The sequence below is a fragment of the Vicugna pacos genome, chromosome 1 (assembly GCF_048564905.1).
Source record: "Vicugna pacos chromosome 1, VicPac4, whole genome shotgun sequence".
Classification (NCBI taxonomy): Eukaryota; Metazoa; Chordata; class Mammalia; order Artiodactyla; family Camelidae; genus Vicugna; species Vicugna pacos.
Genome location: NC_132987.1, coordinates 55,801,986 through 55,817,860, shown reverse-complemented (window position 1 = coordinate 55,817,860; position 15,875 = coordinate 55,801,986).

Genomic DNA, 15,875 nt, shown 5'->3' with positions numbered 1-15,875 from the left:
TATCTTAATCTCAGGAGTGTGTGACTATGTTACCTTACATGATAAAGGGACTTTGTAGATGTGATTAAGTTAAGGAACTTGGGATGGGGAGATTATACTAGATTATCCAGATGGGCTCAATGTAATCACAAAGCTCTTTTTAAGAAGTATGTGGGAGAGTCAGAGTCAGAGAGATGGCTGTGGGACAATAGAAGCAGAAATTGGAATGATGGCCTTTGAAGATGGCCAAGTCAAAGAATACAAGTAGTCTCTAGAAGCTGAAAAATGCAAGGAAACAAATTCTCCTATAGAACCTCCCGAAGGAACCTGCCCTGTTCTTTGACTTTAAAGCTTTCCTTGACTTTAAAGCCCAGAAAAACTAATTCTGGACTTCTGGCTTCCAGAACTGTAAGAGAATAGCTTTGTGTTGTTGTAAGCCATCAGTTGGTGGTAATTTGTTACAGTAGCAGGAGAAAACTCATACACCAACTTTCCCTGGAGCTCCCGGGTCCTCAAGCGCTGAGTCTCCCATTTTCTTCCTCCCACTATGAACCCAGCTTCTTAATAGGCTGGTGGGCTGTACCCAAGTGCCCCTCCACCTGCTTCCCTTCTTGGATGGACCAGCATGGAGTTCACGCATTACTGGAATTTACAAGTGATGCACTCCTCAGCTCCGTGTCTCAAGTCAAGTCGACCAGAGACCTTCCTGGTGCACTGTGTCTCAGGAAGTGTAGCTTGACTGTGGGTAAGTCACTTAAACCCTCAGACTCTCTATTTTCTCATCTATCATTTGGGGATAAAATTTCCTTTCACATCTACCTCACAAGGTAGCTGGGGGACTTAAGAGAAATGTTGGCAATGAAAACTCTTTGCCACTTATAAAATGCTCTTTATGGGTAAACTTCTCACTATCATCATCATTATTTTAGACACAGAATTTTCCAGCTTAATCTCTTCTTGACTCAACATATATGTTGTGGCAAGCAACAAATGCTCTGATTCATTTAGTAGGGAAAATATCCAGTTAGGCATTGGATGTTGGGTGTCCGGCATGTTCATGAACTTGTATTTTCAATTCAAACCTAAAAATATGTTTTAAAAAAACAGATGTTGTGAGGACCTTAAATATTGTTCAGTAATGTTGCCCATTTGGATATGATGAGGTGGGGCAAATTTCACTTGCCTTTCTCTTTGTGGACCTAAAATAGAAATGACACTTTACTGATCAGTAATAGGGTCATCTGAAAACAAGAGCTTTTAAAACATCTTTCAGCCACAAGACTGCCGAGAGCAGAAAAGCTGTGTGTTACTGCAGACCTGTGCTTGTGTGTCTTGCCACAGAAAAATGGAAACCCCCACTAGTTACGGGCTCTTTCTCAAACATTAAAACCACAATTTACCTAAAACTCACTCTCGACCATCAGAATGGTTTATGCACCACGACCTCACTAACCTTCTCTGACTTGATTAGGATCAGAAGAAATCAAGCAGTCGTCTGGTAAATTTGGTCAGAGAGCAGAGACTATTAGAATGCAAGACAAAGGAGGTGGTGGAAAGGAAATAACATTTATCAACCACTTAATTCAAGAGGCAAGACCATATACTCTTCCACACATAGTGTCTAATTTGATTCTCACTGCAATTCTGTTATGTAGCTCTTATTCCCATTTTACAGATGTGGAAGCTGCGGGCTCAGAAAGATTAAGTAACTTTCCAGAACATCACAGTAGAATGTGCTAGAGCTGGCTTTCCAGGCCACTTCTAGTTCATGCCTTTACAAAAGAGGGAACATGAGAGGAATCAATTGCCCTGAAGTCATATATTTACTTAGTGTCCCTGTGACTTCAAAAATTTCGGCTCACTAGATAACTAGCTTTGAAACTACCTCAGCATGTTTTAAGTCCTTGCAAATGCAAGAGACCTGAACGACACTCCAGAGCCTTCTTCCTTGGACCCTAGATTTGCTACTTCTCAGGTGTATTTCCTGAGGTTCTGAGTGTGTTGAGGCCCACGGCTTTCCCATAAGAGGCTGAAGTTCCTTTTTTGACTCTTTGTCAGGTTCTGCTTTGTGATGACCAGCACTCCCTGAAAGTAGTGAGCAGAGGTTTTGCAAAATCTTTCCCTGTGCCCAGTGCAAGGAGTAAAACAAGTAATGGCTTTGAAGGCACAATATGGATGTCAAGACCCAAGGTGGCTATTATTTCAGTGTGCACTTGTGGGCCAATCAGGAGTGGGCTAGATAACCCCCCAGGTCTGGATTTCTCACTTCTAGGAGATTAGTTAGATTGGCTTGGTTGAAATTGCAAGTATATGAGGTTAGTGAGGGAAGCTCTAAATGGATTCTGGCTTAGGCTGTCTGAAACGTCACCTTTTGTTCATTCATGGAGAACTCAAAACAATCCAGCACCCCTTCCCCAGAGGGTGCACCACATGTTTCTTTGGGAGTGATGATCCAAGGGGACTCTATAAAGATGTGATAGACTGAGTCTCCACCAAATCGGTAGCACTGAAGATGGAGAGAGGATTGGTCGGGGCAGTAAGCGAAATGAAGTAGATCCTTAGGGAAGAAAGATAGGCTATAAATGGAGAGGAAACTAATGCTGGTTAAGAATCCCTGCTATTTCATGGGATTGTGCAGACCAGGTCCAGGTTTCCAGAAAGTAGAAGATCTGGACTCTCTTCCAATTGGACCAACTACTCTTTGAACCTACCTAAGTCATTCAAGCTCTTAGAATATCATTTTTCTCAACTGACAAGAGACATGACATCTTCCCAGCTGCCTCACAAAGTGTTGTAAAGATTAAAATGAGAGTATATGTGATCTTTCCCAGAAGAATGTGGAGTAGGTGTTGTACAATACAGTAAAAATCATTATATGTAGAGCCCTCTCAGATGGTTCTATTGGAAAACAACTCTTATTCCCCTTTTCCTGTTCAGGGAAACCAGGTCTGAGATGTTGAGATCTTTCTAAGGGCGTTTATGTGGTAGGAGAACCAGGGTGCATTTCTATTAGCAAATAGCGGGAGAAAGGCATGTGGCTGAATGTTTTCCCGGATACTAGAGATGTGCTGGAAGTAACCAGATTCAGCAGCAAGATGGAGAAAGGGGAACGTGGAGTTAATATTGTTGCAACAAAGCACCTTAATAAATGTAGTGGTTTAAACTGTGGGTGAGGAGTTTGGGAGGAGCTGGGCTGTGTATTTCTGGCTTAGGGGTTCTCGTGCTGTTGCAGACAGTGGCTGGAGCTTGGAGAGTTGGAAAGGGGGTATCAGAGCAGCTGGGAGCAGGCCAAGTATCTCTCAGGACCCCTCCATGTGGCCCCTCTGTGTGGGGACCACACAGTGTGGCAGTCTCAGGGCAGCTGGACTGCTTCCTTGGCAACTCAGGGCTCCACGTGAACAAAGAGGAAACGGCATCATCTCTGTATGTGATGTAGCTTCAGAAATCATACATTGTCACTTACACTGTATTGAAATGATTACCATCAAGTCATAACCCCACTCAGATTCAAAAGAAGACTTAGACCCCACCTTTTGATGGGAGGAGAAGCAGGTTTCTAGAAGGGCACATGGTATAGGAGAGATTATTGCAGCCATCTTCAGGAAATGCAGTCTGCCAAAGAAGGAAAGCCCACAGCACTGTCACAAGGAAGATCAAGGGTCTCAGACCCCAGGAGAAGGGGCAGTTGTTTCTGCACCAAGGGTGTTAGCAATAAAGCACAGTTAGTTATTGACAGACAAGTCCCTTCATGAAGAGAGACTGAAAAAATTCCAGCAAAGTCCTATCATTTAACAAAGGAGTGTGTGAAACTAGAAGTGGGTTGGGGGAATTGTTAGCAAAGGCCCTGAAATGATATCCGGGGAGATCAAGCAGCTGGTTGAGAAGCTATCAGAGAACATGTTTACAGAAGCGAACAGCAAGAGCTCTTTACAAATGGCCGGATAGTAGCTTATGGACTCAACTCCTTGTTTGAAATCCCTGACAAACTCAGGTTTTCTATGTGGCTTGATTGTCGTGGACCATCCCTGTCCTCCGTCTGGCTTAGCTGGAAGTTGGTGGATTCTGCACAGAAATCAAAGACCCTTATCTACCCAGTTACTCTCAATAAAGCTATTTTTTTAAAGAAATCTGAATTTCTCTATCAGGTCGCTTCTTATCTGATTTGTATCTATCTATCTATCTATCTATCTATCTATCTATCTATCTATCTATCTATCTATCTATCTATTTATAACTGATATTTAACCTTGTGCGAGTCCTGGGATACCTCCTGAGGCAAACCAGGATGAGGAGAGCATCCTGCCCTCAACAGCCAAGAGCCACCCATTTACTAGAAAGGGGGTGAGTGAGAGAAGTGGGGAGCCAAGTGTGGCCCAGGGGTAGAAGCCAGGCCCAGGTTTCTGGATGTAGAACTGAAAGTACCATGTAACAGACTGTACTTAAATCCTGCTGTGCATATGACCTGGTTTAAACCCTGCTCCAAGCATATGTTTATTGGTGAGAGTCCCTCTTGGGTCTCAGCAGGAATTAAAAGAAATGATGTATGTGAAGCACTTGGCATGTGAATGGCATTCAGAAAAGTGCACTATGGTTGTTATTAGGTTGAGTGTTTTATTCTAATTTAATCCTAACATTAAAGTATGAATAATGACTTCCTGTTTACAAATCACTTTGATATTTTTTCACCTCATTTAACTATCATAAAAATCTTGTAATTCAGGCAATGTAATTATACTCCCACCCCACCCTAGTTTTACAGATTAGGACATTGATATTCAGGGAGGTCAAGTGACTTACCTGGGGTCTCTTAGCTGCTAAGCAGCAGAGCTAGGATTTGGAGCCAGGTTACCACCCCAGAGCCACTCCTTTCCACTCGACTGTGTTGTTTCGTAAGTTGCCAAGTGACCTTGTGCAAGCATTCCATATCCCGTCCCCAGATCTGGCCTTCGATGTCTACATCTGCAAAGTGGGAGGAATTAAATCACGCCTGAGAGCCCAGTGTCTCTGATTAAAAGCGTATGTTCAGGAATGGACCCTGCTTGCCGCTGGGCTCCTTGTGCATGTCGGAGTCCGGGCTTTGGGGGGGCTGGAGCCTGGAGCTGCGCCCATACACAGGCCTGGCTTGGCGTTCTTCACTGTATCTGGCTGCCAAAAGGCCAGAATTCTCTAGAGAGCCTGAGTCCAATCTGGCCAACTTCTGATGGCCTTAAGTTATCCTCTGACCTCGAACTTCTGATTATCTGAAGCTTATTTTGAAAAAGGCTAAGGAATAGCCATTATATCTCTCTGGAGACTAGCTTCCTTTCTTACTTTCGTTATGTTCTTCCAACAACTGGGAATGAGAACTAGAAGTCAGGCCATCCGTATGTATTTCTGCCTCCGCTTGTGCCTTTCTTGTGACTCTGGGCAAGTCACATCCAAAGCAGGATTATTCAAAAGGGGTCTCCTGGCTTGAGGGTTTGTGGAGCCATATGGCTTCTTCTCAAGGAAGAAAGGGAAGAGCTAGGTTATACTCACCTTTAAGATATGAAGATATGCTAATAACAATGTCTGATACTCAGGGCGGGTCCACTCCAGTTACCTTTTTGAAACAGCTTTTCTACTGTATTGCAGAGGAAACAGGTGAGGAAAATGCTTTCTGTATCCGGCCCCAAAAGAAGTTGCAGGGCTCAAAGGTAATATTAAGTTCAAAGTACAATTTTTTTTCCCTTCTGCATACCTCCTTTCCCCTTTTCTAGATGGGACCTGAAGTGACTCAAAGTCACTCAGGAGGTAAATTTCTGAGCCCTGCTGGACGGAGTCTTTCTGCACCTTGACCCAGTGTTGCTCCTCTTGGGTCAAGCACCTTGCTCTGGATTTCACTCATCATCTGGCTTCATTCTGCAGAGACTCAGGCAGGAGAACCACCTTCCCCCCAGGCGAAGGGCCTTCATACTCTGTGGGGCTGAGGCTTTGCATCAGCCGAGGCTGAGGGGCACCTCTCCTCTGGCCTCACTGTTCCTTGAGTTATAGAGCGGGTTTTGGTTTCATTTTATCAGGGTGAGGGAAGAAAGGGCTGGTTTGATCTTTGCTCCACTTCAAGGGTGCAGACTACCCAGACCCGTCTCCCCCAGCCCTCCGGGTGCTGCCAGCAGTCCCAAGGGGACAGAGAAGTCAGACATTGCAAGAGCCTTGGGACAGCAATTTCACAATTCACAAGGCTACAGGGCAGCTTGGAAGTGATGGTTCTAGCCATGTGGGGCAGTAGGTAGAAATGCTGGCCTGGGCTCTGGTCACCGCTCTGCCACCAGTGCACCTTGGAACCTCAGGCAAGTTTTTGAACCTTGTAATCCTCCTTTTCCTCACCTGTTAAACTAGGAAGTGGGATGCTTTATAGAATAGAAAATGGTCAGATTTGGAAAGTACATTTCGTACCATCTAATCCAACCTGTTTATTTTATACACTTGGAAACTGAGGACTGGAGAAGGGGGAAAAGTTGCCCAATGTTCCATGACAGGTATACAAGAGGGTTTTTTCCCAGAAGACAAAGCCCTGCACCTCATGCTCCAGGGCTGCTTCCTCTTCTAGATAATTTCCAAGGTTCTCCCCAGCGCCAGGAGTCTATCGCTCTGAAGGCACAGTCCCCTACCAGCGCTGGCTGCTGTCTTCGGGCTTAGTCTTGTGTGGGTCACGATGTGCTTCCTTTGGGGCTCTTGGTGACACATTGTGTCCAGTTACTTCCCTCATTACAGAATTCTTCAATTTCATGGAAGGCTGGGCAGATAATGTGTTAAGCAAAGCTTCTGGCCATCCTGTTGTAATGCTCATAATGGTCTGGGCTTATTTCAGACAGAAACTTCAGGGAGGGTGTTGGGCAAAAGCGGGATCCACTTGGCAACTTGATCTGGTATATAGACAGACATGTTGCAGTAACCACCAAGAGACCAACACTCCAGGTCTAGCTTGGCCCCTGAAACACTCTGTGACCTTGAACAAGGCTCATCTCCCTTCCAAGCCTCAAGTTTCCCCATATTTAAAACAAGTTGAGGGGGGACAGAATAGCTCGGTGGCAGAGTGCATGCTTAGCACAAGGTCCTGGGTCCAATCCCCAGTGCCTCCACTTAAATAAATAAATAAATAAATAAATAAATAAATAAATAAATAGGTGAGTAAATAAATAAACCTAATTACACCCCCCACCAAAATCCAAAAAATTAAAAAATAAAATTAAATTAAAACAAGTTGATTGAATTAGATAATCCTTAAGGTACCTTCCAACTCTGATAGTAGAATACTGCCCAATCCTTTTATTCCTTAAGGAATTTTGCTTAGGAACTGAGAGAATGATCTTTGCCACAGGAAGCCTGGGAATGCTTGCAGGATCATAAAACAAATATTAGAAAAAAACATGAGAATATTATGTTGTCCTGTGCTTTTGGCTCATATTTTCTAAGGTCCATATCAAATATTTGCAGCATAACCACATTTTAATTTTCACATGCAGAGAGGAAGAAGGGGAAATAGGATGAAGACTTGCTATGAAAATTAATTAAGTTTTATCAAAATATTATTGTACTTGGTAGGACATGTTTGGATCCTCAGCTTCATGGATATAAGATCCTGCCTTCAAAGCTCATGTCTACCAGGGATCTTAACCATAGAGATAAATGACTCAAATACAAAGTATGACATGTTAAAGCCATTATAAAGGACCTCAGGAGGGAGAGATCACTTACTGTTTAGGGGGTGTCAGGAAAATCTTCATGGAGAAGTTCGCATTTGATCTTGGTTTGGGGAAAGAAGTGGTCATGAGAAGCAAGAGGAGGCCAGTCAGAGGAAATACTGTGAGCAAAGGCAGAGGCAAGGAAACCGTGTGAAGTTTGGTGACTAGTGAATGGGTAGTTTGTTTGGCTAGAGCACAAAGTGTGAAGTTGTGGGAAAGAAGACTAATTGAATTTATGTTGTATTTCCCTAGCTAGTGCATAAATTGTTTTAGGGCAAAAATCTTTGTTCAGTTCATCTTTGTATCCCTATCCAAGATGACACATAATCATCTCCCAACACTTGTTTAATGAATAAATAAATTATATTATCTGGCACTTTTCCTCCAAACCATCAATGTGCTGTGTAGACATAACTCTATCTTAGACTCTCAGAAGTCAAGCTGAACATGTTACTTATCCTGTTGACTGTCATGGATTTGAAGTGCCATCCCTCAGCCCTGTGGATGTAGATAGGTGATTTCATCTGAGAAGGAGGTTGTGTCCTGCTCGTTAGCTTCTAACAGTTAAAACGTGATGTATGTCAAACGTGAACAAGAAGCTGAATTCAGCAACTCTGGTGCAGGAATAAGCCCATTAACCACAGTTCCTTGCAATGGCCTATGGGGCCCATTTTAGGGACAATAGAACAAAGGAGACCCTAGAAAACAGCTGTGAGTTGTAAGAAATGAAATCCCTTAAGAAAATGTGTTGATAAGTATCCAATGAGTTTCTATCACTTAGCATTTGTAGAATCCATACTGCTGCAGAAAGGATGAAAAGAAATCTGGACTTTTCTGTATCTTGACTATGCTAGTCAATAATAAGCTTACACATGTGATAAAATTGTATAGAACTAAATACATACACAAATGAAAAATACCAGTAATAGAGGTGGAGTGTATCAATGGTAATATCTTTGTTGTGATATTGCATTATAGTATTGCAAGATGCGTCACTGGGGGGGACTGGGTTAAGGGCACAGAAGATCTCTCTGTAATATGTCTTATGCCTGCATGTGAATCAATAAATATATCAGTAAATTTTTTATTTAAAAGAGTGGGACCCAGATAGATTCAATAGTGAATTCTACAAAACTTTAAAAATAATATAAGAAATTACATTAATTTTCTACAATCTCTTCCAGAAAATAGAAGCAGAGAGAATACTTCCTAACTCACTTTATAATACCAGCATTACCCTAATGTTAAAACCAGACAAAGACAAAGAAAAAAAACTGCAGGCCAATCTCTCTCATGAACACAGACAGACAATTATCAACACATTTTCTTTGTCAAAATACTAGCAAATTGAATCAAACAATATATAAAAATAATTATATACCATGACCAAGAAGGATTTGTTTCAGGTATACAATAATTATTAAACATTTGAAAATCAATTAATGCAATCCATTATATCGACAGGCTAAAAAGGAAAAAAATCACATGATCACATCAACAGGTATAGAAATAGTATTTGACAAAATTCAACACTCATTCAGATTAAAAAAACTCTTAGCCATCTAGGAATAGAGGGGAACTTCTTCAACTTGATAAAGAACATCTACAAAAACCCTATAACTAACATTATACTTAATGAAACAAAGTATTCCCACTAAGATCAAGAATAACACAGGGATGTGTTTTCTCACCACTGCTTTTCAACATCATAGTGGGAGTTATTGCTAATGCAATAAGGCATGAAAAGTAGGTAAAAAGTATATAGATTGGAAAGGAATAAATAAAACTGCCTTTGTTCTCAGTTGACATGACTATTTATGTAGCAAATCAATGAATCAACCAAAAAAAAAAAGCCTCTTGGAATTAATAAGTGATTATAGCAAGGTTGTAAGATACAAGAGTAATATACAAAAGTCAATTGCCTTCCTATGGACCAGCAATGAACAAACAGAATTTGCGATTAAAAACACTATATTTATATTAGCACTCCAAAAAAATGAAATACTTAGGTATAAATCTAACGAAATATTTATAAGATTTATATGAGGAAAATCACAAAACTCTGATAAAAATATTTTAAAAGGACTAAATAAATGAAGAGACATTTCATGTTTATAGTAGGAAGACTCAACATTGTCAAAATGCCATCTCTTCCCAACTTGATCTAAAGATTCAATGCAATCTCAATAAAAATTCCAGCAAGGTTTCTTTGAACATTGATGAATTAATTCTAAAGTTTATATGAAAAGGCAAAAGACCCAGAAAAGCCAACTTATAGTGAAGAAGACAAAAGTCAAAGGACTACTATTATCCAACTTTAAGACTTGCTCTAAAGCTACAATAATCAAGACAGTACAGTATTTGTTAAAAAGAAAAAAAAAAAGACAAATAAATCAGTGGAACAAAGTAGAGAGCCAAGAAATAGATCCTCATAAATATAGTCAACTGACCCTTAACAAAGGAGCAAAGGTAATACAATGGAGTAAAGATTGTCTTTTCAAAAAAATGGTACTGGGATAAATAAATACCTATATGCAATTTTAAAAAAAAAGGACCTAGACATAAACCTTAAACCCTTCACAAAAATTAACTCAGAATGGATTATAGACTTAAATATGAAATGCAGAACTCTAAAAACCCTAGAAGTTAACATAGGAGAAAATCTAGATGACCTTGAGTTTGGCAAGAACTTTCTAGAAAAAAATGTGATCAATGAAGATATAATTGATGAGCTGGACTTCATTAAATTTAAAAACTTTTGCTCTGTGAAAGAGAATGAGAAGACAAGTCACAGACTGAAAGAAAATATTTGCAACAGACATATTTAATAAAGGAGTGGTATCCAAAATATACAAAGAACACTTAAAACTCAACAATAATAAAATGAACTAACAGATTTTAAAAATGAGCAAAAGACCTGAACAGACACCTTACCAAAGAAGATATACAAATGGCAAGTAAGCATATGAAAAGATGCTTCGCATCATATGTTATTAGGGAACTGAAGATTAAAACAACAATGAGCCACAACTACCTACCTACTAGAGCAGCCGAAATCCATAACAATAACACCACCAAATGCTGGCCAGGATGTAGAGCAACAGAAACTCTCATTCACTGTTGGAAATTCAAAAATGGTACAGCTACTTTGGAAGAAAGTCTGGCAGTTTCTTACAAAACTAAACATACTCTTATTGTATGATCCAATGATTACACTCTTGGTATTTACACAAATGAACTGAAAACTTATGTCCACACAAAAATCTGCACATGGATGTTTATGGCAGCTTTATTCATATTTGCTAAAACTTGGAAGCAACCAAGACATCTTTCAGTAGGTGAAATGGATAAATAAACTGTGGCACATCCAGACAATGGAATATTTTTAGAACTAAAAAAAAAAAAGAGCTATCAAGCCATGAAAAGACATGGAGGAAACATAAGTGCATATTACTAAGTGAAAGAAGACAATCTGAAAAGACTACATACTGTATGATTCCAGCTATATGATATTTTGGAAAACTGGAGACAGTAAAAAGATAAATGATTGCCAGGAATTAGGGAGCAAGGAAGGATCAATAAACAGAACACAGAAAATTTTTAAAGCAATAAAACTATTGTCTATTGTCTTTGATACTACAATGGTAGATACATGTCTTTATACTTTTTTCTAAACCCATAGGATGTACAATACCAAGGGGAAATGTAATGTAAACTATGGATTCTGGGTGATAATGATGTTCAGTTGTAACAAATGTACCACTCTGGTGGGGGATATTGATAATGGGGGAGGCTATGCATATGTAGGAGCAGGGTGTCTGTGGGAAATCTCTCTTCCTTCCACTCAGTTTTGCTATAAATCTAAAACTGCTCAAAAACAACAAGTATTAAAAAAAAAAGAAAGGAAGCAAGAAATAACTTGGTCAGAGGAAGACACATAGCTGAAACAGCTCTAAGATATGGCCAACAGGAGAGCTATGACAAGAACTGTTCTTCCTGGTTCCCAAGCCAAGGTAAATATATCTTCCCAACTGAGCAGTTACCAGGGTTAAGAGATTGTCTGTAGATGTGAAAAAGATGTAGCCACACCTCTTGACTTTCTCCAAGGATGAGCTTTTTAACTGCTACGCACTGGAGAACAATCAACTTTCCCCCTTCAGTGTCAGGGTGACATCTACAAATTCCTGGAGGCTGAGGCTTACTTACAAATCCCTTTGCAGCTCTTCCAACTTGGCTGCTAAGTGGTGTTTTTCTTTGCAGTTAGCATTCTGGACAGTCTGAACAAGTCACGAAAGCAGGGTATAGCTACCTCATACTCTCAATGGACTCTGGAGGTCTCGTGCTGAAGACATCATTTTCAGCAGGTAATGTGACATTTTTCTTTTATCCAGTCTCTGTGATGCATTATTTGATTCTTGTTGAAAATATTCTTAAATGTTTGGAGTTTCGCTCAGTTCGAAGACTCTTAGAAGGAGCTTGTGGGAAGGGGTGAAGGGCTTTAAGTCCACCTTCCAGGACAGAGGACTTGGTATCAAATATTTGGCCACATTTCCTTCCACCAGCTAGAGATGCTTCATGATACTACAACCTGAGAGAGACGTATACCTCCTCAAAATTATGTGCATGCAATCCTAGAATTTTAGAGCAGACTGGAGCTTTGAGCCAAACTATCTGTTTTATAGATGAGGAAAAGTGAGGTTTGAAGAGAGGAGGTCACTTCTCCTAGGTTTCACAGTGAGCCAGAGCCACGGTCTTCAAAAAGGGCCTGTTTGGAGATGCATTCAACAATCCACTGGGATGCCAAATGGATATTAGAACTTCTATTTATATAAGTTTTGAAGTAGTTATGGATCCAAAGGAACTTACAAAAACAAAATTGAAAGAGATGGAGCCATATCCTTCACCTTGTAACGGCATCTTGCTTAATTATAGTCTAATACCAGAAGAAGGAAGTCAACACTCTTGTGGTCCACAGTGCTTGTTTAGATTTTCTCTTTTTTTTCTTACACTTATTTATGTGTGTATATGTATGTGTATAGTTCTACGCAGTTTTTTCACATGTGTGGATTTAAGCAGGCACCAAGAGTTTCTATTTTTATATTATAAATATAAAAAAAGAAAGTTTTACCAATGTCTGATAAGGGGATGGGCACTGCTACCCATGTTGGTGTTCACACCTGCATGAGAAAATCCCATCCTTCTAACATATCTAAGATGTCTTGAAGGCAGAACAGGAGTTGAGTAGTGGGGTAGTCACATGCGTTCTTTTGAGGCTCTCAGCATATTGTGACATCTTCAAGCTCAAACGAACCCCGTCAAATGTATCTTCAGGTTATATCATTCAGTTTCAACTGGACTATCCTTTTCAAAATGGATTCAGAATGAGTTAAAATGATTTCTGCCTTAAAAGATTTTGACGAACAGTGGATTGAAGAAGATAACCTATGTTGCAAGTACTATCAAACAAGGAGATGGAAGTGCTGATCCTTCTACTCCTGGTAAAAAGCCTCTGCTAGTCCCACTTCAAGGAGAATGTAGTAGTCATCCAACCTGAGCTGACAGGAGGTCAACCAAAAACTAATCGAAATTATTAAGAAGACATTTAAAAAACGGATCGAATATTTCTTGTCCACAATGTACATGCATACTGTGTCATGAGATGAATATTGTGTAGGATGGGGTGAGCATCATAACATGTAAAATTCATCTTGAACATGACGATAAGCCTTTATCAAATTTTCAGTGGCGCTTAAAATCAGGTGATGCATAATGTGAGACAAATTACATACCATTAAGGAAATACTCCTCTTACAATATAACAGCAGATTCAAGTGCAATCATTTGCTCATTTATTGTCTGTGAGACCTTGGGCATGACATTATGCCTCCCGGACAGCGCTTTTAGAGGACCCAGGAAGAGAAAGATGAAGAGAATGTGCTTTGTAAATGCAAAAGTTCCGTGCTAAAGGGATGCTATTGCTATTATTAATTATTTTAACATAAAATTTCAGAAGACAATTGATTGAACAGGAATGTTATCTAGTGAGGAAATGATTGAATCTCAGATGAGAAAAATTTTTGCGGTCTATGTGAAGAAACAATTCTTTGAGGCAGAAAACAATACTCAAGTGTAGCAGCATGGTGGAGTATCTCCAGACCTGGATTTTGGATTTCAGGGCTGACTTACTACTGCTGTGAACTTGGGCCAGACACTTAATCTCTCCTAGTATCTGTTTTCTCCTTTGGAAAGGCTACTAACAAACAACCCACCTCACAGACTCATTGTGAGAACTGAGAGAGACAATAATTCTACTGGCATCAGGTTTATTTCTTGTCCTCTTAACTCTGCAGAATTTTCTTAGAGAACTGAACTGAGTACCCTAATTTCTCCAGAAAACTCCCAACATGTAAATTTTCAGCTTGCAGTAGATACTTAATAAAAGCTTATTAGATGAATGGTTGAAATTAATGATCTCCAACAGGGAGCCAATGTGAGGCCTCGGGCCGAGGTCCTTTGATCTCGGGATCTCAGACACTGACTGTCACTAAAGGATGACGAGCGTGCCCTCCTATCCAGAGCTGTTAGTGGACAGATAAAATACAAATGTAAGGATTCCTTTGATTTTGTACAGAGCGTTACAATTTCCAAAGCACTTTCACATCCGTCATCCTATTTGATCCACACAAACTTTTGAGTTACTCGGGCAGGAATTCCTAAAGAGAAGCCTTGGGCCCAGAAAAACAGTGGCTGCTAGACCAGGCATAGGATACAGTGCCGGTACCAGCCACCATTTTCCGAGCACATGCTTTGTGTCATGGGCTGTATGTAAATTATATTTGTTCAGTCCTCAGAAAAATCTTTGGTTCAGTTTCTATTGCTGCTTTAAAAGCCACCCCTAAACTTGGTGGCATAAAAGATTAATTTTATTATGAGTGTGGATTCTGTGGGTCAGGAATTCGGAAAGGTTACAAAAGGGCCAGCTTGTCTCTGCTTGGTGGTGTCTGAGACTCAGCTGGGAGATGCAGAGGCTGACAGGCCCACAGCTGTGGGCTGGGACCATGTCGGCCATCACCAGTCGCATGTCTGGCAGCTGCTGCTCTCTGTCCACAGGGACGGGAGCACCTAAGTGTGGCCTCTCTGTGTGGCTTGGGTTCCTTCACAGCACGGTGGCCTCAGGGCAACTGAATTTCTTACATGAATTTCTAGCGCAGTGCTCTAAAAACAAGTGCTCCAGAGGGCGAAAAAAGGTGGGAGCTGGCGTAGCTCTGAAGTCACATCATAATCTTTTTGCTTCACTCTCTTGGCTTTAAGCAAGTCACTAGTCCACGCATATCCCGGGAGGGGAAAGACAGATCCCACTCTTTGTGGAGAGAGAGCTCAGGTCGGGTGGCAGATGTTACTGTGACCACTTTTAGAAAATACCACCTGCCACCCTCCTAAAAGAATTGAAGAATGAGGAAATCACAGTTCAGGGTGCTTGAGAATCCTGTTCAAAGTCACAGCTTATGCACTGGAGTAGCATCTCACCCAGGGGTTAGGATTTCAGAATCAGTGCATGAGGTAAACACTGCTCACAGTCAGAAATTACTGTGGCAGTCCCTCAATTTGTCAGTAAAGTACAGCGTATGTGGTTTTGCATAAGCAATAGATTCTAGTGTGTCTTCTCCTGCTTGCTGAGGTTCATCCACAAACTTAATAAAGTGATGGGCAGAATCACTTGCACTATTTAAATTGTTCCCTCATTTCCAGCGTGCTGGTATTTAAATTCCCATAGATCCGATGCACTTTAAAGGGTAGATCCAGAATTGACTTAAGTCAGTCTAACTCCAAAGCCCAAGCTCTTTCTTCACTGCTGCCTAGAAAGCACCTCTGGGAGACTGGGGAAAAGATCAGAGCTTCAGGCCCGCCTGGGTTGGCACTACCGACACAGTGTAACTCACCAGAATTGAGCCTCAGTTGCAGCCTGGATGTGACATGCAGGGTCTGTCTCTGCCTTTACTCTGTGTGTCTAAGCTTTGTCCATGTTAAAGATACAGTTATTCTTGAGCTCCTGGTGAGTCCCACCCTCCTGGCCCATTGCCTTCTCCTGCCAGGTCTTCATAGAACAGGAAGGAGGGGAGCTGAGATTTGAAAAAGAGTGAAATGTCAGCAGGTAAGGACAAGGGCATTTCAGACAGACAGGGCAGCATGTGC